This window comes from Bactrocera tryoni, unplaced genomic scaffold (genome assembly GCF_016617805.1).
Source record: "Bactrocera tryoni isolate S06 unplaced genomic scaffold, CSIRO_BtryS06_freeze2 scaffold_25, whole genome shotgun sequence".
Classification (NCBI taxonomy): Eukaryota; Metazoa; Arthropoda; class Insecta; order Diptera; family Tephritidae; genus Bactrocera; species Bactrocera tryoni.
This window is the reverse complement of record NW_024395977.1, coordinates 11,760,335-11,772,605: the sequence shown is the minus strand read 5'-3', so window position 1 is coordinate 11,772,605 and position 12,271 is coordinate 11,760,335. Positions and strand designations below refer to the sequence as shown.

Here is a 12,271-nt window from a genome sequence, read left to right as displayed (position 1 = left end):
CATTGCATTTTCTCCGGACGTCGTCGAGGTGTTTAGGCACTGCTACCACAATAAGGTCCTTTTCGTATGCAACTAATTTAATAGCTTTCAGTTGGTGTCTCCCCATCACACATTATGTTCTATAAAGGGGGCCTAGTAGCGAGCCTTGCGGTACTACACTCGAAATCGAGTAGCTCTTGGTGCCTTCATCTGTATCGAATAATAGTCGCCTGTTCTCAAAATAATATGTAACAATTTCCATAAGATATTGAGGAGCGCTTATGTCATACAGAGCCTTGGTTACGTTCGCCCACTTTGATGAGTTAAAGGCATTCTTCACATCCAGGGTGATCAGCGCACAATATTTTTTTGTTCCGCCTTTTCATCGTTTGCCACTTACTGCGCATTTCGCGGTGTCAACGAGATCATATAGTGCGTCAATGGTGGACCTCTTTTTCATAAAGCCGTATTGTATTTCTGATAATCCGCCGGTTTTCTGGATTGCTAACTCCAAGCGGTTTCTAACTATGCTTTCATATACTTTGCCAATAGTGTCAATATGATAGATAGTCGATATGAAGATGGTTTCACGGGAGCCTTTTTTGGTTTAGGAAGTAGAACCAATCGCTGGACTTTCCATGGGTGGGGAAATATTCGTTCTTTTAGGTACGCACTGTAGATTTTTACGAATAATTTAGGTTTCAGAGTCATGGCTTCCTTTAGGGTTCTGTTTGGAATGCCATCTAATCCAAGCGCTTTGCTGCGCCTAACTAGCCTGCTTCACTAACTAGCAGTGGTAGCTCTATGACTTCGGTTCGAGGCTTAGTATAAGAAATACCGTGGTGTTTTGGAAACAAAGTTTCGACAACATTTCTCATAAAGGATGCGCTTTTGGGTTGTTTTGTCTTATAGCCCTGACAGACGAGCAAAATTAATGCGCCTTAAGGAACTGTAATTTGCATTGCAATTTTATGGTGACAGACGGCAGACTTGTGCATTTAGACAGCTGATAGTGAAATTTGTTTATTAAAAAAAAAAAAAGTGAAATAAAAGTGTGCAAAAAAGTTAAGAATATTGCAAAAATCGATAGCAAACTGTGCGTTGTTTATTTTCTGCCATCTAAAAATATTAAAATTTGTTTTTGTTAATATATTTGCACATAATTTAATTAGCAATATAAAAACTGTTTACCTCTGAAGCTGTAAACACAAACAAGGCGGCAGATTTCAAGCGACATCTGTCAAAAAATAGCAAAAATTAGCCATTTTTGAGAAGTGTTGCCTACTCAAATTTGGTAAATTCAGCCAAATGCACGGAATTCTTGTGCATTACAAACTTGCTTAACATGGGTCAAATGCGCAAATAAATGTAACTTAAACCCACTAATGCATATTAGCGCTGTCGTCTCTTAGGGCTATTATTTTTGAATTTTGACATACAGATTTTATATGCTGTTATCCAGGGTCTTCTTTCGCTTCCTCACAGAGTTTCTCATTTCTTTTTACTGCGGCCAATGGCTGACTTTAGAAGCTTCTTTTGGCTGATTACGTTGTAGGAGGCGTCTAGCTGAATTGCAGAGTTTTCTGAGCCCAGCTATTTCTTCATTCCACCAATAGGTTGGCCTTCGGTTGTTGTGGTGTACTGTTCTATGCATGGCGTCTTCGCCTTGAAAATTTGCTGAACTCCAGACCATCTAAAAAATTCGGCACCAAAATCTTTTTATTTCCAGGTTCGTTTTTGGCATGTGCTCCTGCTGCGGCGTTCCGTCCCTCCGGCATATGAGACTTCAGAAATAATAGCCATGAGGTCACTATTTGTAAATATGTCCGACACCGCCCACTTAATGTGCTTAATAAGGGCGTCGTTGGCAAACATGAGATCGATTATGAAGCCTTTGTTTCCTTTTTGAAAAGTATTTTGTGCTCCTCTATTCAGGATCGTTTGGCCGAGGAATTAAAGTATCAGACGCCCACGATGGTCTGTGCACCACGCATTAAAGTCGCCTGCGATTATAATTGGTGCTTTGCCTTTGGTTTCTAGGGCAAGTTCTAAGAGGAATTCTTCAAAATCTCTAGTTGAGGCGCTGGGAGGAGTATAACAGCTAACAAAGTATATGCCACGTATGCCCATGTGAAACAGTTGTGATATCTGGAGCGAGATATAAATGATTGTCCATTACATAACCATATTGCAGTCTTGCCGGATATGTCTGTGGTCCAAGTGCTTTCCGAACGCTGGGAGTATTGCTCGCTTAATAAAGCGACATCAATGTTTTTTTTTTCAAATTCATTTTCCTAAAGATTTCGCCATCTCCAAATACATGGGGCAAGTAGTACTCAAGGCTGAGTGTGCTCCTTTGCAAAACATGCAGCTAGGCTCGTTAGTGCATGACTTCGCTAGATGTCCACCTACTCCACAAAGTGTACACAGGGACGACCTGTCCACAGGGTTGCAACATTTGTGCGCCATGTGCCCCAGATAGAAACACCTAAAGCAACGCGGAATAGGGGAGTATTCCCGGAAGCGACAGACGGACCACCCGATTTTTATCTTGCCTACATTAAGGACAGCCTTGGCATCCTGGGCGCGTAGGCATAAAAGAGCTATTAGGCACCGCTTCGGGTTTTTTGCATGCTGTTAATATTTATTTTCCCTAGGTTTTCTATCCCGCACTCTTTTTTCAGTACCTCGCAAATTTCTGCCGGAGTTGTTATATACCTTAAATCCTTGCATATGATCGTGACAGTGTAGGGTTTTGGCTGTATCACAGCCATTCACCTACCACACACTCTAAGGTACTTTGGAATGCTTCGGCTCTCTTATCCGCTTGGTTTTTCTCTAATAGCAGACCTCCTTTCATGGTTTTCCTTGTATACGTGACACTTGAGCCCAATTCTTCTAACCCAGTATCACCTTTTATTTTCCGGAGAATATCCGCGTCCTCCTTTTTCGTGAGTATGATAGCGTCTGGCCTCGATCTAATTTCCGGTTCTTCGCTTAACAACGTCCACCCAAGTTTCGGATGTGGTGAGTCTAACCGTTGTATTAGCTTGAATCAACTTCGCTGTCTCGCTGTGGTGGGCTGCTCCGCTTTATATAGATTTTTCGGCTTTTTAGTGGGAGGTAAAAAGACTATTGTCTCACGTAGCCTTTTCGGGGTATATAAATCCTTACCCATTGGGGAAACCTGGAACGCTTTCCTCTACCATAATCCTTTTGGGTAAGTTTCCGCCTTTCTCAGCCTCTGCGTGGAGCGCTACTATGCTACTAACTAAGTCACGCATTGCCTGGTTTATATGTCTTTGGCCAGCCATCCTCCTTCCCAACTGGTTAAAATTTTGAGTAGTTTCGTTAATTGGCGTTTCCTCAGAGAGTTTGCTACATCTAAATGTATTGTTGGCATCTTCGCATTTATTTGTTGATCCAGCAGCGGTGGATAACTCACTTTTTCCATTAGGAGGCGTTCTCATGCTTCCCTTCCTTCTAAATTGATTCTCCGGGGTGCATCTACTACTGTCCTCAGAGGCCATACCTCAATGAGAAAAATAGTTGGGAGCTCCTAACGAAAAGTGTGTTCAGTCACTGTCCCTACAACCTTGCTTATATTTTCAGTAGTTGGCAATGCCAAAACCAAAGGGAATACGAAAAAGAGAAAACAAAAAGGAGAACAGTGAGTAATCAAAACAAAAGTCAATGCAAAAATTAAGCACGCGCTTTGTGTGGATTGCTGCTACAGTGGAAAACGATGTGTTTTGAACAAAAAACAAATGAATTTTAATTAAAAAATACAAATTGTACTTATTGTACTTTTAGCTTCCAAAAAGCCACAGAAAAGAAACGCACCAATAACGCAACCACTTCACTTGAAAATCTTTAAACATAACTATTTTCTATGCACACACGTACTAAATAATACATATACAAGTTGCAAAGTTATTGTAATATTAATATTTACCTTAAATATGAATGTTTAAATAATAAAATAAAAAGTGAAATATTACCACAGCAATTTTTAAATTTTAGGAGCTAGTTTAAGGAAACAAAACGGTAACCAATAACTTAACACATGAATTTTTTAAAAGTAACAAAGGGCTAAAAATAAAATAACATATCGAGGTCTTAGATATGCTTGTTACTGCTAACGAGCAGGTAACAAACACGCTAACATATTTCTAAGTTAAAGATAGCAAACTGCAAACGAAAATCATAGTACTAACAGTAATTTGGCTAACAAATACGCATAATATATAGGTAGCTTATTCCCTAACAAAAGTGTTTCCAATAGCTATTGTCGTCTAAAAATATCAAATTTTTTATTTTTTAAAGATTAAAAAAGTGAAAAAACAATTACCATCCAGATGTGGTAGTATATTAGAAGCAGTTTTTTCAATTATAAAATTAACAAGATTTTGTTTCTCAGAAGTGTGTGACAAATAAAAAAAAATTTGTTAATTTTTCGCAATTTGTTTTTTTTTTTATTTATTTATTCACAATGACACTTACCACTTTAACTTATTTTAATAAAACTCCCGGTTAATGTGTAAGGGTAATTCAAACAGAATTTAATTCGATTTTCCTTTTCTTCTTTAATTTCTTTACAAATTTGCAAAACGAGTTTCGAATTACTTTTAATTCGGTTTCAATTTGAACAATATTGCGGAACTAAGAGGTAATTTTAAGGTAAAACAGATTTTCTAATGTAAACCGATGTGCGGATGAGCAGGCGCAAGAATCAAGCGGCGATGCGTAAGCTTCGATTCCAGGTCAAAACGAGACTAATCTCAAACTTTTGAGTTCACCCTTTTCACCCGTGTGGCATGTGTTTGCGTGCGTGGATGTCCTCTCGCGTGTGGGTGGTGTTGATATGTGGGTCCTGTGGAATGTAGGTTCTGTGTGTGGTGGTGGATGTCCTCTTGCGTGTGGTGGTGGTGTATTGGTGTAGTGGCATTAAGGGGGGGCGGCTTATCTCATTTAGCCATCCAGGCCCCCCTAGGCGAATATTCAGCATAGAAATCTTTGTAGTTGCTGGAGAGTTGCCACTACGTTGCTGAGTCCAGTAGCGGGGCGATGCTGTGGCGCTTTTGGACGACGCCTGGTTGGTGCAACGTGGTGCAGATAATTTAACCAGCGGTCTGGTTAGTATTCCGCTTTGAGTACGGAGATCAACTACCCGGATGTGACCGTCTGAGCCGTAATGGAGCTCTTGTTTACGGCCAAGTCGCCACTAGGTAGGTGGGAGACAATCGTCGTTAATAAGTACACAAACTCCTAGCTTTGGCGCATTTTCTGATGTCTTCCATCGATAGCTCTTGTGGAGGTCCTTTAAATAGTCTTCTTTCCATTTGCGACTGAAATTATGATGGAGAATTTTAATTCTCTCCCATCGATTTAATAAGGATAGCGACTCCACGCCTAGCTCGGGTGTGGCCAGAATGGGTGCTCCTTTGAGAAAGTGCTCTGGAGTAAGGGCTGTGAGATCTGAGGGATCTTGCGAGAGTGTTGTTAGTGGCCGTGAGTTGAGAACGGCTTCAATGCGAATTAATAGTGTTGTAAATTCTTCGTAATTAAATTTGAAGCCTTTTACAGCTGATTCCCATAAACCAGGGATGGGCATATTAGCCCTCAGTGGCATTTTGCCCGTGCGGGCACGAGTGCACATTTTAAGGGCTAGGTGAGGGGATCATCGCAGGCAAACATGAAGAGGGAAGTGAGAGCAACGTATTTTACCACTCCATATTTACAAATGAGAGCATCGTATTTTGCCACACCATGTTTACAAATGAGAGTGCGCGCATACATGGGAAGTAGCACTGTGGGTAATAACTGTAAAATTGCCTAACAATTTTAAGTTTCTTTGTAACTACTATAAATTTATAAAATATAAAACAAATAACAAAAAGTATAATAAATATTTTATTTTAGTAATAATTTTTATTATGTCTTTATAACAGCATTTAATTTGGTTTATTTGCCATAATAAATTCTATGTTTGGTTAAATCTCATTTGCTGTAGCTACGCGCATTATTGTACCAAAATTTATATGAGATAACCTATTTCTTATTTATGTTTGTTTAATTTCATTATTGAAAAAAATTGTTCACAAGTGTAGGTGCTTCCAAACATAGATATAATTTTCGAAGCAAAAACTTTCAAACAAGGATATTTCTTTACACAAAGATCTTTATAAAAAGTAATTCTGTCTGAAGTTTGCGCAAACTAATTTTTTAAAATGGTAGAGTACTGCAGATCTATTAGCTCAAGCTGTAACTCCTGTGTTGCATTGCGAACATCAAAGGTAAAAGGAGCTACGAAAATGTCAAAACTTTCTTGAAGTGTGTTTAATACTGTAAATCTTTCACAGAATGAAACTAATAAATTTGAAAGCTCACAACAATATTTTTCAACGTTGAGCTCTTGATTTTCACCTAATGTCCTTAGACGGGGGAAAAAATAAAAATTGCTTGCAGCCAATTGCTCTTTCCAAAGTTCAAGCTTCCTCTTTAAGCTTCCTAAGCGCTTTTCAGCAGCGCAATTCATAACGGCATTAAAAATGTCTTCTCCTGTTGTAGTTCCTTTCATAGGTATGAGGTCCAGCAACTCTTCTGTGATATTGAACTCAATATCTGTGCCCCGAACGAACACAGCCAACTGTGCAATATCGTTTACATCCGTACTCTCGCCTAGAGCCAAAGATTCAGAAGTAAAGGTGGAAATTCGGTTCTTTAATTGCCGTTCACTATCACTTGCCATATCCTGTATTCTTCGTGCAATGGTTCGGCGCGATAAGCAGTTTTTTTGAGATTTCGGAAGATGTTCTTTAGTTAAAGTTCCAGCTGCTTCCAAAAGGCATTCTTTAATGAAATCTCCATCAGAAAATGGATGGTTACCTAACACCATTTTAAGTGCAATCGCATAACTAACATAGATTGCACCATTACTATCAACAGAACACTCCTAAAAGTAGAATATTACAGATAATACCATATTTGAAATAACTTAATAACCTACAAACGTCTTCTTTAATGTTGCCTAACGACTTTAAGTTCATTAAAAAATTGGTACGGGATTCACCTGTATACCTATCACATTCTTTGTGTTGCGCTTCATAATGCCTTTGAATATTGTATTTTTTCATCTGAACATGTTTTTTACATAGCAGACATTGTATGCTACCAGAACTTTCCTGACAAAAATACTTTTCTTCCCATTCCACATTAAATGGATTAATTTTTCTTTTCAAATTTTGGGCACTGCTTTCTTCCTCTGATAACATTTCGGCAGATTTAAATTATAATAATTTCAGTTTCTGAACCACTGTCTTCAAACGCATACACATAAATGAATCTTATGAGAGCGCCAACGTAAATAATTACCCAACAACCCTTCTTCCGCCCGCTTACCATAGAATTTCCAACGACTTGGGTTTTTCCCCATAGAAACGACTCTGCTGATTGCAACGCAGGGTTGCCAGGCTCTATATACTGTAGTAATTATAAAAATTGTTTTCAATATGTTCGAAATTTTTTTAAACTAACTCAAAATCAGAATCAAATGCTATTATTTATAAATATATAAACTAGTTTTACTAGTTTGATTTCAGTTTTGATATTTTATATTATGAAAAATTGTAATTGAAAAGTTATATGTGTGCAAAACTACATATGCGTATTGAGTAATGGCAACATTGTTCGCATGAAAACGAGAACAAAACGCTTGCCGCTCGTAGCGGAGGGAGGAGCGAAATACGATGTTTCTGCTAATAGCGTTTGTATTCTATTTGTGTGCTTAGCCACTCTCAATCAATAATGCCATACCGCGCAAATATATTTGTATTTGATGATTTCTTATATTTTTGAAAATATGTGTTCCCTTTCTATAGCGCGTATTATTATTTTAATACATTTCCAGAGGCAACTTAGATTTTTAAAATTTAAGTGAACAATTATAGAAAAACCTCAGTTCTTTGAATATTTTGATAAAACAACTAAGCTGAAAATATCACAAATCATATATTTATATAAAATCATATATTTATATAAGCAATATGTTTACATTACATGCAAAGGTAAATAAAAACAAATTTTAGCGCGAAACTCTAAACCCTGCAAATTATGTTTACCTCTCTTTGTTCACACAACTGTACAATTCCGATATGCAGTAAACTTCCGCTCTTTAATTTGTATACAATGTCAGTATTGCCGCAACCACTCTGCGATGAACGTTAAGTTACTGAGGAATGTAATTGATTTTTTTTCGCAACTTTTCGCAACTTGTTATGCCCTTTTCTCCGTAAACTGATATTCCCCTCATCTAGCCCACGTGCGCACTTTGCTAACTTTGCGGGCTAAAAATGTGCCCATCCCTGCCACAAACCACCCATATGAGGAGCTCTTGGGGGGATGAATTGCCAATTAATGCCTTGGGGAGCGTACTTTTGTACAATCGCAGAGGAGACTTGTCTAATAAAGTCCACAAACGGTTTTTCTGTGGCTCTTTAAGCCCCGATAAAGGTTTTTCCATTGTCGGTCATAAGTTTGGACGGAAAACCGCGTCGTTCGACGAAGCGAGCAAATGCCGCTAGAAAAACCTCTTTTGTCAGATTAGTACATAGCTCGAGGTGCACTGCTTTTGTCGTAAAATAGACAAAGACAGCCACGTAGCCTTTCATTAGTGTGGGAGACCTTAGCATGGACGCCTTTATCTGAAAAGGCCCAGCAAAATCGACACTTGTAATGGTGAAAGGGAGAGCGAAGTTGCAGCGTTCCGGTGGAAGTGCTGGCATAACCTGCGTCCTCATCTTCTGTTTATGCATAGTGCAGATCTTGCACATGAAAATGCATTTTTTTCTTTGAGGCTCTTGGCGGATTATATGTTGCATTAGGCGATGTTCCGCGTGCAATATTAGTGTGTGTATATACTTGAGTACCAATGTTGCAAGTCGAGACTTCTCTGTTATTATTAGAGGATGGCGTTCGTTATATGTCAGGCTTGAGTTAGCAAGTCGACCATTAGCACGAAGCAGACCTTTCGTATCCAGAAATGAATTTAGTACTAAGAGTGAGCTCTTCTTGACAATCGGCTTCGATTCTTTTAGTAGCGACATCTCGCAGCTGAAGTGGCGCGACTCAGTATAAATGATAAGAGCGACCTTTGCCTTTTCTAGGTCTAGGTGCGTCAATGTATCGCCTTGGGAGTATAGCGTGTGCTCCCCCTTCACTCTAATTTTGAGTCGCTTGATGAAATTGAACATATAAACGATTACTCTAAATGCTCGAGGGTATGATGAAAATCGCTGAAGGATGTCAGTATCATCCAATATTGTGTGAAAAGAGTCGATTTTTCGACTTTCGGGGGCAATGATGTTGCGCATGGGCGATCGTGGCCAAGAATCGGGGGATTCTGTTAACCATCGAGGACCATTCCACCAAAGAGTGGTGGTTGCAAGGTGCAGAGGCTTGGACCCTCTTGTACCTAGATCGGCGGGATTGTCAGCACTGGCTACGTGTCGCCAAATGGCTGATCCCACTAGGTCAAGGATTTGAGACGTTCGATTGGAAATATACGTCTTCCATGCATGTGGAGGTTTTTCTAACCAGGCTAATACAATTTCGGAATCAGACCAGAGATACAATTTATATTTAGTCATATTTAGATGCGTTTGCACCATGGATACTAGTTTGGCTAGTAGTAGCACACCACATATTTCCAGTCGTGGCAGATTTATTGTTTTTAGCGGAGCCACCTTTGCCTTGGCTACTAGTAGGTGACTGGTGGTCGCTGTTTCAGATTGTGTGCGCACATAGATGGTGGCATAATATGCCTTTTCAGAGGCATCACAGAAGCCATGCAGTTCGACTTTGTGCTCTGGGGCATAATTTATCCATCGTGGGATTTGTATCTGTGAGATATCATTCAGATTACCCGCGAACTGGAACCACTTTTCTAAACGAAGTGGTTTCACTTGTTCATCCCAGTCGGTTCCGTCTAGCCACAATTCTTGTATTAGAATTTTTGCTTGTATCATAATTGGCGAAAGCCATCCTGCGGGGTCGAAAAGTTTTGCCACCGAGGATAAAATTTGCCTTTTTGAAGTTATACTTCTTATACGAGTTCGGAAAAGGTTGCGATGGATTCAGGTTGCGCAACCTTGCTCAATATGAATCTAACGCAACCTTGTCTGCGAAGATGTTCGAGCAGCAAGCGAGCGGTGACAATCGGCGATCGTTTGTTCGTTTCTTTCAGCACAGCTCGGCTTTTCTACCAACAACACAATGTTGCCATGCTTATGCTGTTGTTGTTTTTGTAGAACAAAGTTTAAATTTTTGGTTGGTGACATATTCACATGTGTGCGCATATGTATGTTTGTATGCTTGTGTATTATTGAAGTTATGCTTCTTTTTCTTTCGTTTGTCTTTCATTTCTGCGAGTTCTCAACTATTTTGCGTATCTTTTGGTTGAAATACTCTGCGTTGGCCGTTGAAAAATTAAGGCTATACTTTACAGGATCATTTCTGAAGTTAGTCTTCATTTACATTTTTTGGAAATCGAACCGCGATTACGAGGTATATCGTTTTATCTGACAGCGTGAGGTTTAAGAAGTTCATTTCTAATTTTGCCTTGTGGCATATTAGAAATGATGTTTCTTCGAAAATCGTTCGCTTACAACGGATAAAACGACTTCTGAGTGGTGATTTTAATGAAAAAATTCCTTTTGGTTGAAATGCTCTGCGTTGGCAGTTGGAAAGTTAAGACTATACTTCTCAGGATCATTCATTCCTTTCATTTCTTCATTGAAATTAATGACCTTTAAAAATATGTATATTTGCATTATTTCGTTGTCATTTCCATATTCGTAGCAATAGAATTTCGATGGCATAAATAAAGTAATGGCCGCCGATTGTCACCCTTTGGCGCTGTAGCAGCTTCGCCTACAAACATGGGTAAATAAGTATGTATGTATACGTATGATCGTAAATACATATCGACGCAGATTTTTGCGAGAAGCACCAGAAAGTTGTGCAATTTATGATTTTTAGCTTTTGCCATCGTCGCGAAAAGACGACTTGTTGGCAAAGACATGCTCGGGGGATGTTACGGCCTCTGTTTTTATGAATGAAGCGAGATCGCTTGTGGAATTTGCGCCTGCGTTCATGAATGAAATCGTTTTTGTTGTAAAATGTACTACACTTGTTCTTCGCCAATTTGGCTGCCATATTGTCTTGTGAAGATCAATTTTTTGTTGGTGACATATTCATATGTGTACGGATATGTATGTTTGTATGCTTGTGCATTATTTGTTTGGCAATGTATGCAAATATATGTACATATAAGTATATATGAATGTATGTATGAACATGCAAGTCAATGCGCGCACATGTAATAAGTATATTAATAAGTGATGAAAATATGATTTCAATTTCTGAACGCGCACATGCATATACATTAAGGCGGGTCGATTTAAAAATCGCACATTGCTCTATGAAAATCATATTCTAGGGATCAAAATAAGAAACTTTGCCCAAGGACCCATACTTCTAAAACGAATTTTGATGTCCCCCAATTTGGGTCGAACTTTTGGGTAGGGGCAAATTTTGAAAAATCCCACTTTGACCCATTTAGAGTGCTCCAATCGAGTCCAAATGTATGGCCGACCCCCACTAACTTTGGACGGCCGATCCCCCCATGCCAGTGGCATACCCCCTGGAACTCCCCTGGGGGGTTCCACATACAATCATTTCAAAAAATCATCATTTTTGGCCTTTACATGAAAAAATCAGCTAAATGGTAAATTAAGATCAGTCAAATCAGTAGACACACCAAAAACAGTAACATCATGCTTGGCTATATGACTCATTGGGATTTCGATAGTTGTTAATGTAGTTGCTTCATCTTGCGGTGTAGAGGATGGTGGATTCATTGTAAACTTTTTGATTTGGAATGGTCACATCACTTATTATTTTTTTTGAAATACCATAGCGGTTATTGCTTTAGTTCTCCTCACTTTCAGAGGTAATAAGAATGAAATGGTAATTTCAATTCTATTTCAAAATTTGCCCCTACCCAAAAGTCCGACCCAAATTGGGGGACATCAGAATTCGTTTCAGAGGTATGGTTCCTTCGGCAAAGTTTCTTATTTTGATCCCTAGAATATGATTTTCATAGAGCAATGGGCGATTTTTTTGTCTCCCCACAAATCGACCCGGCCTAGTATACATACACTCATATGAGCATGTGCAGATACACAACATAGGATAAAAGATGTATGCCTTTTAACATCGTATACTATACAAA

At 39.0% G+C, this 12,271-nt stretch overlaps 1 pseudogene; it reads left to right on the top strand.

Annotated features, from left to right (window-relative positions):
* Positions 1 to 10,466: 10,466 nt before the first annotated feature.
* Positions 10,467 to 10,669, top strand: LOC120780998 (annotated as a pseudogene).
* Positions 10,670 to 12,271: the final 1,602 nt, after the last annotated feature.